This window comes from Lissotriton vulgaris, chromosome 3_2 (genome assembly GCF_964263255.1).
Source record: "Lissotriton vulgaris chromosome 3_2, aLisVul1.2, whole genome shotgun sequence".
Taxonomy (NCBI): Eukaryota; Metazoa; Chordata; class Amphibia; order Caudata; family Salamandridae; genus Lissotriton; species Lissotriton vulgaris.
The window spans coordinates 294,653,371-294,665,615 of NC_141690.1; the positions used below are offsets into that span (position 1 = coordinate 294,653,371).

A 12,245-nucleotide genomic window follows, 5' to 3' on the forward strand; every position below is an offset into this window, starting at 1 on the left:
CCTCCTCCAATGGGGACATGTAGACATTGAATGAACCCTGAGGCACGCCGCATTGGAGGGGAGTTTCGGGGGAACGGGTGTCATTCTCCCAGACCTGAAAGAAGCGCTGGCCAAGGAAGGAAGTGAGCCAGGTCAGCGCAGTGCCCTCCACACCGATGTTCTTAAGTCGATGGATTAGGACCCGATGGTTAACGGTGTCGAAGGCCGCACTGAGGTGCAGGAGGATCACTGCCACTGATCCTCCCGTGTCCAAAAGTGCTCTGGCCTCCTCCACCGCTGCAAGAAGGGCGATGTCAGTGCCCTGCCCTGGGCGGAATCTGGTCTGCGAGCATCTAAGCAGATTGTTGGTCTCCAGATACTGTCAAGTATGTCAAGAGAAAGGCATTTATGGCATTTATGGGAAAAGTGACCACGAAGAGCCAGTGGCAGGCATGTCGTCTGCCCATACAATTGTTATAAGCAAATTAACCAAAGCAAGCTAGGTCATGGCAATACTACGGAAAAAGAATACTATACAAGCAATTCAGAGACCTACCGAGATGTAAAAAGAAGACCACGTTAACTGCTGCTTTATACGCTGCCCGGATGCCTGTATATAAAACTGTAGTGAAGTTCTTCCTATTCACTTCGTAGTTGAAGGAGAAGGGTCCCTGATCAGGGTACAATGGAGACAAGACTGAAGCTTGAACTGTGGAAAACATAAGGGGCAATTAATGGGTACATTCAGTATAAACAACTTGATGTCTTTGGTGTCTGGTGGTCACAGCCAGAAAAGATATCATGGTGCCCAGGTCCTGAGGGTCTTTTCTTTCTCAGAAACAAACTTACATTTGGGACGGCAGCTGGACACATATTTGTTGCACCTTCAGAGTTACAGCTGTTCTTTGGGAGAGATAGAGATCACTCTAGTCCATAAGAATGGCAGACGTAATGCCCTCTGCGACCCCCACATATGGTGTCCCACCTATGACAATATAAATAAGACTCCTCCAAGGTCCAATCAATCAATCCATCAATCAATCGAGGGTTTATATAGCGCGCTACTCACTCGTGAGTGTCTCAAGGCGCTGGTGGGAGGTCCATGCATTGGTACTTCAAGGGTTTAACTTACTACTGTTTGCATCTGATCTTTGCTGCTGATGTTAAGTTGTTCTTCATCTCAATTGGCTGAATGGCCAACTGGACAAAGGTTAAGCCTGTCAATAAGGGTTTGACTAAATATATCTCTCTTTTTGGAATGAGAATCATGCTTTCATCTGGCAGGCTGTCATGAGGTTGCACCTACTCTAAGAGAGGATCCCAAGGAGCCAAAGCCCAGGGGGTGATTTGTTTTGAATGCTCAGAGTTGTCCACAGACCTGCCCTCAAGTCTGCCAAAGGGAGAGGGCCTTTCCCAACCATCTCTGTTAATACTTAGGCAGTGTTTACTCCTGGTCACGGTTAGAAACACACTGGATGCGCATGCCTGGTCCTCCATGTGCCACGTCTGAGTTTTCACCCACACTTCTGTACTTAAACTTGATCTACTGACTTTGTACTCTTTATTCTTTTAGCTGAACAGTTTCCTCCTGAAGGTGCATTTCAAGACTGCTGCTGGGGATGAAATCTATTTTCATGGCAAAGGGGAGATACCAGCAAAGTATGACATTGTGAACTGGATTTATGATAACAAAGGAATTTTTCTGGAGCCCTATGAAATTGGACATTTGGACCTCTCCGCTCCATCAGGGCAACAACTTGTCATCAACCAGAGCGCCATCCGGTGGCATTTCAATGGTCACTATGAGAACCAGGTCAGTGGAATATGATTGAGATCTTCATTTATGGCCTTCAGTGGGATCTTAATATGACCTGGTTTGGTGGCATATAAACCAGAGCACCAGGAGTAACACTGTGACCCTTTCTAACTTGTAAAGTGCGCCATAAGCTGAGGGGCACTTACCTCTAAGCGTATTCTGCACCGGTGCAAAGAGTTTTGCAAGTGAGAGAGTGAACATCTGTGCACTTCTAGACACATTCCTACAGGTGCTGAGCGAGAAGCCGGTTAGCACACAATCCAAGTTAGCTCTTGGTAGGCACCGAGGATGCTGTTTAATGAATAAGATGATGAGGAGCACACAGGTGCTTCAAGTGACGTTGAAACAAGTGAGCAGCCACAGGTCACAGACATCTAAGTGTATTCTGCACAGGTCTTAAGGATGTGGTTTAAATCAATAATACTGTAGAGATCAAAGGGCTGGTTAATATTTAAATCACAGCACAGAATGCTGTGAGTATTATGGGGTGGTAAAGAGTAGAAATGCTCTGGAAGGGGAAGTATGGGAGGACAGATGAATGGCGGGATTTCTCACCATAAGGTGCGCTGACACACCCTCACTGTGGGGCAGATTTACAACCCCCTGCGCCACCACTGCGTCACTTTCTGTGACGTAATGATGACACAGGGGGCTTCTCCATATTTATAAGGAGAGGAAAAGCCACCCTTTGTGACTCTTCCTCTCCTTGTAAATACGGCCCCCTCACACACAGCACAGTGCGTGGAAGCGGCGTTCCATGGGTGTTGCTGTGGGTGTTTCCATGCAACACCCATGGAACAAGACACATCTCCAGATTTACGAGAAATCATAAATCTGGAGATGCGTCGAATGCTGCGCCACCCTAGAGGTGGAGTAGCGAGGCGCAACGAGGAGAAATGTTTTCATTTCTACTCGTTTTTTCCTCTTTTAATGCGTGCTGCATTCTACAGCACGCATTGAAAGAGGAAAACGCCTGTAGTGATTGTTTTGTGCACAAAAACAATCTCCCCACGACGGAGGCATCCTTGCACCATGGTGCAAGGGTGCCTGTGCCGGCGCATGGCTGCAGTTTCTGCGCCAGCGCTGGGGAAGCACAGAGATGCGACATATTCTTGTAAATATGTTGCGTCTTTGTGCTTTCCAAACTAACGCAGCACAGCGCAGCAAAATGACTTCCTGCACCGTGCTGCGTTACTTTGAACCGCTGCATTCTTATCTTTGCAGAGCACTGCCGCAGGAGTCGCCTGGCTTCTTGCCCTGGTCGGCGGCCACCTAGTTTTAATTTCTTTATCTTTTGTCTTCTTCACTATTTCTTTGTGGTTTTTGTTTTTGTTTTGCTGTTTTCTTTCCCTGTACTCTACCTGTGAGGGTAGCCTGCCAGGTAGAGGTGTAGCTATTGAGCTCCAGTTGCATTTATGTGTCCTCCTTGTTCTCAGTGCTTGGCCACGCCTCAGACTCACCTTCCTGTTGGTGGACTACGTAAGCATGACAACTGCATAGAAGTGCAGCAGAAGCGCTGCTGTGCTGCATAGTCGCACCTAAGCTGGTCTGCGCGCATTCGTGCCTGTCTGCGCCTGTCTCCACCGTCCATGCCTGTCTGTACCCACCTGCACAGGTCCTTGCCTGATCGGTGCCAGGGGCCAGGACCCTGTCGATTCAGAGCCAGCGGACTTGAGTTACACAGCGAATGAGATTTTCCAACTTGCTGCTGCTATTGCTGAGAGATGCACATCCTCTAAGGATGATTCCATGAGTGGAACTGGCTGCGGTAAGTGTGGGTTTGTCTTCTTGAATCTGATCTCGGAGGGACCTGAGGGAAGTAGAGCAGGATGTAAGTGAATTGTTATTCACTGAATTGCAGCACATGACAGAAGCACATGTCAGAGATGTATGATTTCCTGACAGATCATCAGCCAGAGGCACTTTTTAGGTCTCGCCTATGCAGCGCATGTGCTGCTCTGCGAGCCATGCTGTATTGTACTTGAAGCCCCTCCCACTCTCTGTCCATATTTGTTATTGGCTTGTATCATTGTCCTTCATAAATGCTGGCTTCTGATTTGTTATTAGGCTTGTTAGTCCCTTCTTAGTACCCCCTTGCCTTGAGGACTGGCCCTTGGCCCTGGCTCTTCAGAGCCCATGAGAGACAGGTGAGGGAAAGGATCAGCTGGGTGTCGTCAGTGTAGGAGATGATGTTAAGGTTGTGTTGACGCGCGATGGATGCGAGTGGACTCATGTAAACGTTGAAAAGGGTGGGACTGAGTGATGATTCTTGTGGTACACCGCAAATGACTTCGGTAGCCTCTGATTTGAAAGGGGGAAGTCGTACTCTCTGGGTTCTTCCGGCGAGGAATGAGACGATCCAGTCCAATGCTTTTCCTTGTATTCCGATGTTGTTGAGGCGTTGTATGAGGGTACTATGGCAGACTGTGTCGAAGGCGGCGGAGAGGTCGAGTAGAATGAGGGCTACTGTTTCTCCGTTGTCCAGTAGTTTTCGGATGTCGTCTGTGGCTGCGATGAGGGCGGTTTCAGTGCTGTGTTTGGCTCGAAAGCCGTTCTGTGAGGGATCGAGGGAGTTGTTGGATTCAAAGAAGGCGGCGAGTTGGCTATTGACGGCTTTCTCGATGACTTTTGCCGGGAAAGGGAGGAGGGATATTGGGCGGTAGTTTTTGAGTTCAGAGGGGTCTGCTGTGGGTTTCTTTAGGAGGGCACTGACTTCGGCATATTTCCAGCTTTCTGGGAAGGTAGCAGAGTTGAAGGAGCAGTTGATAACATCGCGGAGATGGGGTGCGATGATGGAGTCTGCTTTGTTGAAGATGTGGTGGGGACATGGGTCGGTTGGCGAGCCAGAGTGGATGGAATTCATTAGGCGGATGGTGTCTTCGGTGGTGATTGGGTTCCAGGCAATGAGATTGTTAGAGGGCGGTATAGGTTCTGAGGGTGGTGGGGAGGATTGTTCGTTGGGACTGTTTTCGAAGCTGTTATGTATGTCGGCAATTTTGTTGTAGAAGAAGGAGGATAGCGAATCGCAGAGGTCTTGGGAGGGAGTGATGTCGTTTGAGGCAGCGGTGGGGTTGGTAAATTCTTTGACGATGTTGAATAGTTCCTTGCTGTTATGGGCATTGTTGTCGAGTCGATTCTTGAATGCTGATTTCTTGGTGGATCGAATCAGCTGGTGGTGTTTGCGGGTGGCTGCCTTGAAGGTGGTCATGTTGTCGGTGGTTGGGTTTTTTCTCCATGTTTTCTCAAGAGTACGGCATAGTTTCATGGATTTCTTAAGGTCATCGTTGAACCAGGGGGCCTTTTTGCTGTCTTGTTTGGTGCGATGGATGTTCAAAGGTGCTAATTCGTCAGCGCTGTGAGTGATCCATTGTTTGAATTTGATGGCAGCTTGGTTTGGGTCCGATGAGAAGGCGGGTGGTTTTTGGTTGAGCAATGTGAGGAGTTGGTCGGTGGTGATTTTGTTCTATTTTCTTCGGGGAATAGGTTGTGGGGGGTTGTGGGTCGAGGTGGTTTTGTAGCTGAAGTGAACACAGCTGTGGTCCGTCAAGTGGAGAGCTGTGGTACGATCGAAGGAGATGTGTTTGCTGGAAGTTAAGATTGGGTCTAGCGTATGTCCGGCTACATGGGTGGGGGTGTCAACAAGTTGTTTGAGTCCGAGATTGGCCAGGTTGTCCAGAAGGGTGGTGGGGTTGCTGTCGTTTTTCTTTTCCAGGTGGAAGTTGAGGTCTCCTAGTCGGATGTAGTTCTCGGAGGCGAGGGCATGTGGACTGATGAAGTCAGTGATGTCCTCGCTGAATTGTTTACGCGTTCCTGGAGGCCTGTAGATGTCGGTGCCTCTGAGTGTGGTTCTGGGGTCAGTGTGGACCTGGAAGTGGAGGTGTTCGGCGGTGTTAAGGTTAACGTCGGAGCTGGTCGTAATTTTGATGGTGTTTTTATGGACGATGGCGATGCCTCCTCCTGTTTGGACAGTGCGGTCTTTACAGATGATCTTGTAATTGTCCGGAATGGCTATGGCGATGTCGGGTGTTGATGATGCATTCATCCATGTTTCAGTGAGGAAGGCGACGTCTGGTGATATAGCGTCGAGTAGATCCCAGAGTTCGGTGGCATGTCTGTGGACCGAGCGGGTGTTTAGCAGGATGCACTTCAGGTGGTTAGAGTCGGAGCTGTGTTTGGGGTTAGTGGTTGTGGTAAGGGTCTTGACGCTGGTAAATGTACAGGAGTGGCAGGCGAAGGGCCCGTGGGTACGTTCCGGGGCAGCTTCATAGCATTGGGGTGTGCATCCGGGGTTAAGGGCTAGGAGGGTGGCTGCGTCATACTTAATACGGCCAGAGTGCGGTTTGCAGGGACGAGGGGGTTTGGCGCTGGGCGCGGTCCAGGCACGGACAGGCGTAGACGGGCTTACCTTTGGCGCACCTTCGGCGCGACCGCTGCGCATGGACGCTGCGCGTTGGTTCAGCTGTCATAAATGGAGAGTGGAGGGGCGGAGCGTGGGAGGGGCAGCTGGGAGGCGGGAGCGAGGTGGAGGGACGGTCTGGGACGGCACAACAAACAAAATGGACGCAACAATAACAAACGCTGCAAGGCAGGGCAAGATTGGGGCACAGGCAGTGGGAACAATGGAGCGCTATGGGGGAGATTAAAGTTTTGCAGCAGTGGCTAGCAGTTGAAAGCGCACAGTCAAAGCGCTACGATATTTGGCAGCAATCGAGATCAAAAGCACTCCCAAATGCATTCTGCACTAGCTATTCGACAAACGAGCAGTCGAGACGCACTCAGCGAATAAATATTTCACAAGCAGTACAATATTTCACAAGCAATACAGTGCCCAGAAGTGCGCGACAGAATAGCTGTTGCTAGCGGTTGAAAGCGCAGTGGCAGAGTCAAGCGCTACGATACCAGGTGTGGAGGAGGTGAGGGGAGCGACCGCTTCTGTGCAGGACAGGATGGTCACAGCTCTCCACGAGGGCGAGGACGGCCTGTAGCTTCAGTGGGTGGGAGGGGCAGCTGGGAGGCGAGAGCGAGGTGGAGGGACGGTCTGGGACGGCACAACAAACAAAATGGACGCAACAATAACAAACGCTGCAAGGCAGGGAGAGATTGGGGCACAGGCAGTGGGAACAATGGAGCGCTATGGGGGAGATTAAAGTTTTGCAGCAGTGGCTAGCGGTTGAAAGCGCACAGTCAAAGCGCTACGATATTTGGCAACATTCGAGATCAAAAGCACTCCCAAATGCACTCTGCACTAGCTATTCGACAAACAAGCAGTCGAGACGCACTCAGCGAATAAATATTTCACAAGCAGTACAATATTTCACAAGCAATACAGTGCCCAGAAGTGCGCGACAGAATAGCTGTTGCTAGCGGTTGAAAGCGCAGTGGCAGAGTCAAGCGCTACGATACCAGGTGTGGAGGAGGTGAGGGGAGCGACCGCTTCTGTGCAGGACCCTGCCCGGCCTGCAATGGTGGAGCGGGTGTGGAGGCCATTCTCCATTGGATCCTTCCCGCCCTGCAATGCTAGAGCGAGGGGTGGAGCCCGTTCTCCATTGGATCCTGCCCCGCCTGCGATGCTGCAGCGGGGTGTGGAGCCTGTACTCCATTGGATCCTTCCCGGCCTGCGATGCTGGACCAGGGTGTGGAGCCCGTTCTCCATTGGATCCTGCCCCTCCTGCGATGCTGCAGCGGGGTGTGGAGCCCGTACTCCATTGGATCCTTCCCGCCCTGTAATGCTGGAGCGAGGTGTGGATCCCGTTCTCCATTGGATCCCACCCCGCCTACGATGCTGCAGCGGGGTGTGTAGCCCGTTCTCCATTGGATCCTGCCGCGCCTGCGATGCTGGAGCATGGTGTGGAGCCCGTTCTCCATTGGATCCTGCCCCACCTGCGATGCTGGAGCGTGGTTTGGAGGACATTCTCCATTGGATCCTTCCCGCCCTGCAATGCTGGAGCGAGGTGTGTAACTCGTTCTCCATTGGATCTCGCCCCGCCTGCGATGCTGCAGCGGGTTGTGGAGCCCGTTCTCCATTGGATCCTGCCCCGCCTGCGATGCTGGAGCATGGTGTGGAGCCTGTTCTCCATTGGATCCTGCCCCGCCTGCGATGCTGGAGCGGGGTGTGGAGGCTGTTCTCCATTGGCTCCTGCCCCGCCTGCGATGCTGGAGCGTGGTGTGGAGGACATTCTCCATTGGATCCTTCCTGGCCTGCAATGCTGCAGCAGGGTGTGGAACTCGTTCTCCATTGGATCCTGCTCCACCTGCGATGCTGGAGCGGGGTGTGGAGGCCGTTCTTCAATGGATCATGCCACGCCTGTGATGCTGGACCCGGGTGTGGAGGCCGTTCTCCATTGGATCCTGCCCTGCTTGCGATGCTGGAGCGGGGTGTGGAGGCCATTCTCCATGGGATCCTGCCCCGCCTTCGATGCTGAACCGGGGTCTGGAGGCCGTTCTCCATTGGATCCTGCCCCACCTGTGATGCAGGAGCGGGGAGTGGAGCCCGTTCTCCATTGGATCCTGCCCCGTCTGCAATGCAGGAGCGGGGTATGGAGGCCGTTCTCCATTTGATCCTGCCCCGCATGCGATGCTGGAGTGGGGCATGGAGGCTGTTCTTCATTGGATCCTGCCCCGCCTGTGATGCTGGACCAGGGTGTGGAGGCCGTTCTCCATTGGATCCTGCCCCGCCTGCAATGCTGCAGCAGGGTGTAGCCCGTTCTCCAATGGATCCTGCCCCGCCTGCGAAGCTGCAGCGGGGTGTGGAGGCCGTTCTCCTTTGGACCCTGCCCGGCCTAAGATGGTGAAGCGGGGTGTGGAGGCCATTCTCCATTGGATCCTACCCCACCTGCAATGCTGCAGCGGGGTGTGAAGCCCGTTCTCCATCGGATCTAGCCCCGTCTGTGATGCTGGAGCGTGGTGTGGAGGCCATTCTCCACTGGATCCTTCCCGGCCAGCAATGCAGCAGCGGAGTGTGGAGCCCGTACTCCATTGGATCCTTCCCGGCCTGCGATGCTGGACCAGGGTGTGGAGGCCATTCTCCATTGGATCCCGCCCCGCCTGCGATGCTGCAGCGGGGTGTGGAGCCCGTTCTCCATTGGATCCTGCCCCGCCTGCGATGCTGGAGCGTGGTGTGGAGGACATTCTCCATTGGATCCTTCCTAGCCTGCAATGCTGCAGCTTGGTGTGGAACTCGTTCTCTATTGGGTCGTGCCCCACCTGCGATGATGGAGCGGGGTGTGGAGGCCGTTCTCCAATGGATCATGCCACACCTGCGATGCTGGACCAGGGTGTGGAGGCCGTTCTCCATTGGATCCTGCCCTGCTTGCGATGATGGAGCGGGGTGTGGAGCCCGTTCTCCATTGGATCCTGCCCCACATGCGATGCTGGTGTGGGGCGTGGAGGCCGTTCTTCATTGGATCCTTCCTAGCCTGCAATGCTGCAGCTTGGTGTGGAACTCGTTCTCCATTGGATCCTGCCCCACCTACGATGATGGAGCGGGGTGTGGAGGCCGTTCTCCAATGGATCATGCCACACCTGCGATGCTGAACCGGGATCTGGAGGCCGTTCTCCATTGGATCCTGCCCCGCCTGTGATGCAGGAGCGGGGTGTGTAGCCCGTTCTCCATTGGATCCTGCCCCGCATGCGATGATGGAGTGGGGCGTGGAGGCCGTTCTTCATTGGACCCGGCCCGGCCTGCAATGGTGGAGCGGGTGTGGACGCCGTTCTCCATTGGATCCTGCCCCACCAGCGATGCTGGACCAGGGTGTGGAGGCCGTTCTCCATTGGATCCTGCCCCACCTACAATGCTGCAGCAGGGTGTGTAGCCCGTTCTCCATTGGATCCTGCCCCATCTGCGATGCTGCAGCGGGGTGTGGAGGCCGTTCTCCTTTGGTCCCTGCCCGGCCTGCGATGGTGGAGCGGGGTGTGGAGGCCATTCTCCATTGGATCCTACCCCACTTGCAATGCTGCAGCGGGGTGTGAAGCCCGTTCTCCATTGGATCCTGCCCCGCCTGCGATGCTGGAGCGTGGTGTGGAGGCCATTCTCCACTGGATCCTTCCCGGCCAGAAATGCTGCAGCAGGGTGTGGAGCCCGTTCTCCATTGGATCCTGTCCCGCCTGCGATGCAGGAGCGGGGTGTGGAGGCCATTCTCCATTGCTTCCTGCCCCGCCTGCGATGCTGAACAGGAGTCTGGATGCCGTTCTCCATTGGATTCTGCCCCGCCTAGATGCAGGAGCAAGGTGCGGAGGCCATTCTCCATTGGACCCGTCCCGGCCTGCGATGCAGGAGCGGGGTGTGGAGGCCGTTCTCTAATGGATCCTGCCACGCCTGCGATGCAGGACCATGGTGTGGAGGCCGTTCTCCATTGGATCCTGCCCTGCTTGCGATGCTGGAGCGGGGTGTGGAGGCCATTCTCCAATAGATCCTGCCCCGCCTGCGATGCTGAACCGGGATCTGGAGGCCGTTCTCCTTGGATCCTGCCCCGCCTGTGATGCAGGAGTGGGGTGTGGAGGCCGATCTCCATTGGACCCTTCCCGGCCTGCGATGCTGGAGCGGGGTGTGGAGGCTGTTCTCCAATGGATCCTGCCCCGCCTGCGATGCTGGACCAGGGTGTGGAGGCTGTTCTCTATTGGATCCTGCCCTGCTTGTGATGCTGGAGCGGGGTGTGGAGGCCATTCTCCATTGGATCCTGCCCCGCATGCGATGCAGGAGTGGGGCGTGGAGGCCGTTCTTTATTGGACCCTGCCCGGCCTGCGATGGTGGAGCGGGTGTGGACGCCGTTCTCCATTGGATCCTGCCGAGCTAGTGATGCTGCAGCGTGGTGTGGAGCCCGTTCTCTATTGGATCCTGCCCCGCCTGCGATGCTGGACCAGGGTGTGGATGCCGTTCTCCATTGGATCCTGCCCCACCTGCAAATCTGGAGTGTGGTCTGGAGGCTGTTCTCCATTGGATCCTGCCCCGCCTGTGATGCTCGAGCGGGGTGTGGAGGCCATTCTCCTTTGGACCCTGCCCATCCTGCGATGGTGGAGCGGGGTGTGGAGGCCTTTCTCCATTGGATCATACCCTGCCTGCAATGCTGCAGCGGGGTGTGGAGGCCACTCGCGAGCCATCGCAAGCATACACGACCACTCGCAATGAGAAACCTGACCTCCCCGCGCTGAGAATCTCGCCGGGAGGTTTATTTTCAACGCTCGCGATCGGCAACTTGATGTTGCTGATCGCGAACGAGAAAAAAGGCTCGCCAGGATGTCATTTTGCTTGCTCGCGGTCGCCAACTTGATGTCGAGGACTGCGAGCAAGCAAAAAATGACCGCTGCACTACGCTATGCTACAGTACCCGTGTTTGCACTGTGCTACGTGCAGTTCGCGTAGTGCGAAGTTGCGCAAACTTCGCAAACTACGCAAACGTAGCATAGTGCTTTGCCCAGGGTTAGTCTCAGGTCTGCCATTGCAGAGCCTGTGTGCAGTCTGGTACTGCCATGCTGACTGGGCAAGTGCACCCACTTGCCAGTCCCTAAATCTTCAGTTTTCTGCCTATTAGTCACCCCTATGGTAGGCCCAAGGGCAGGGTGCATTGTAGGTAAAAGGTAGGACATATCCTGGTGTGTGGGGCATGTCCCAATAGTGAATTACAGCCATTTTCGTTTTTCACTATTGCAAGGCTACCTGTTCCCCATAGGCCAGAATGGGCAGTTTGAATATTACATCTTATAATCCGTCCTGACTCAGGGAACTAGGTAGAAATTCAAGTTTAGTATGCCTGAAGTAAGAATGATAACATGGATCTTTTAGTGAAGTTGGTTTTAACATTCTGTGTTTGAAAATACCACTTTTAGAAAGTAGGTATTTTCTTGTCTAAACATCCAAACGTGCCTCTGCTAGATTGTGTATTACTGGTCTGGAGTTTGAGTGACAGGGGCTGGGGGATTCCAGGAGACAGGGTGAGTCAGCACAGGGCTGAATAGAGAGATATGCATGCAGATGAGAGGGAGGCGTTGCACCTGGTACCTGAATAGGGCTGTGTCTTCCCTCCACAATGCTGGCTCCACCTCCTGTGGTGCGGCTAATTTCCCTGCCCTGCACTGTGAAAGGAAAGAAGAAGTCTTGTTTACAAAATGCTCCAGGAATGACCAAAACTGGTTTGGACTAGGCAAAGGCCTCTCTGATTTCATAGAACAAAGGGGGGAACCAGACCCCAGAACTTTAGATCACTTTTGGGAACCAAGAAGAAACCTTTGCTGAGGAGAGGAACCAGAGAGACTGAGGAGAGACTATCCCTAAGCATGAGGGATTGGCCTGCAGATGTTGCCTGACTACCAAAGAGAGCAGAAAGGACTTTGTGCTACTTTCATTCAACTTGTGAAGTATCTCCAAGGACTTGAGATAGAGATTGCCTCCTGCTGAAGTCTCAGAGACAACAGATTACAATCACCAGCTCCCCAAGAGTTCTTTGGAAGTGCCTGC

General features: G+C 53.6%; 1 protein-coding gene across 1 annotated transcript in view; it reads left to right on the forward strand.

The window, feature by feature from the left end:
• The first annotated feature begins 1,558 nt into the window (after positions 1-1,558).
• The window catches only part of LOC147725742 (vomeronasal type-2 receptor 26-like), a 50,082-nt gene continuing 39,395 nt past the window's right edge, over positions 1,559-12,245 (forward strand). Inside the window, exon 1 of the mRNA XM_086964582.1 lies at positions 1,559-1,792. The gene's annotated coding sequence lies outside the window, so the exon portion shown is untranslated. The remainder of the gene's footprint in view (positions 1,793-12,245) is intronic.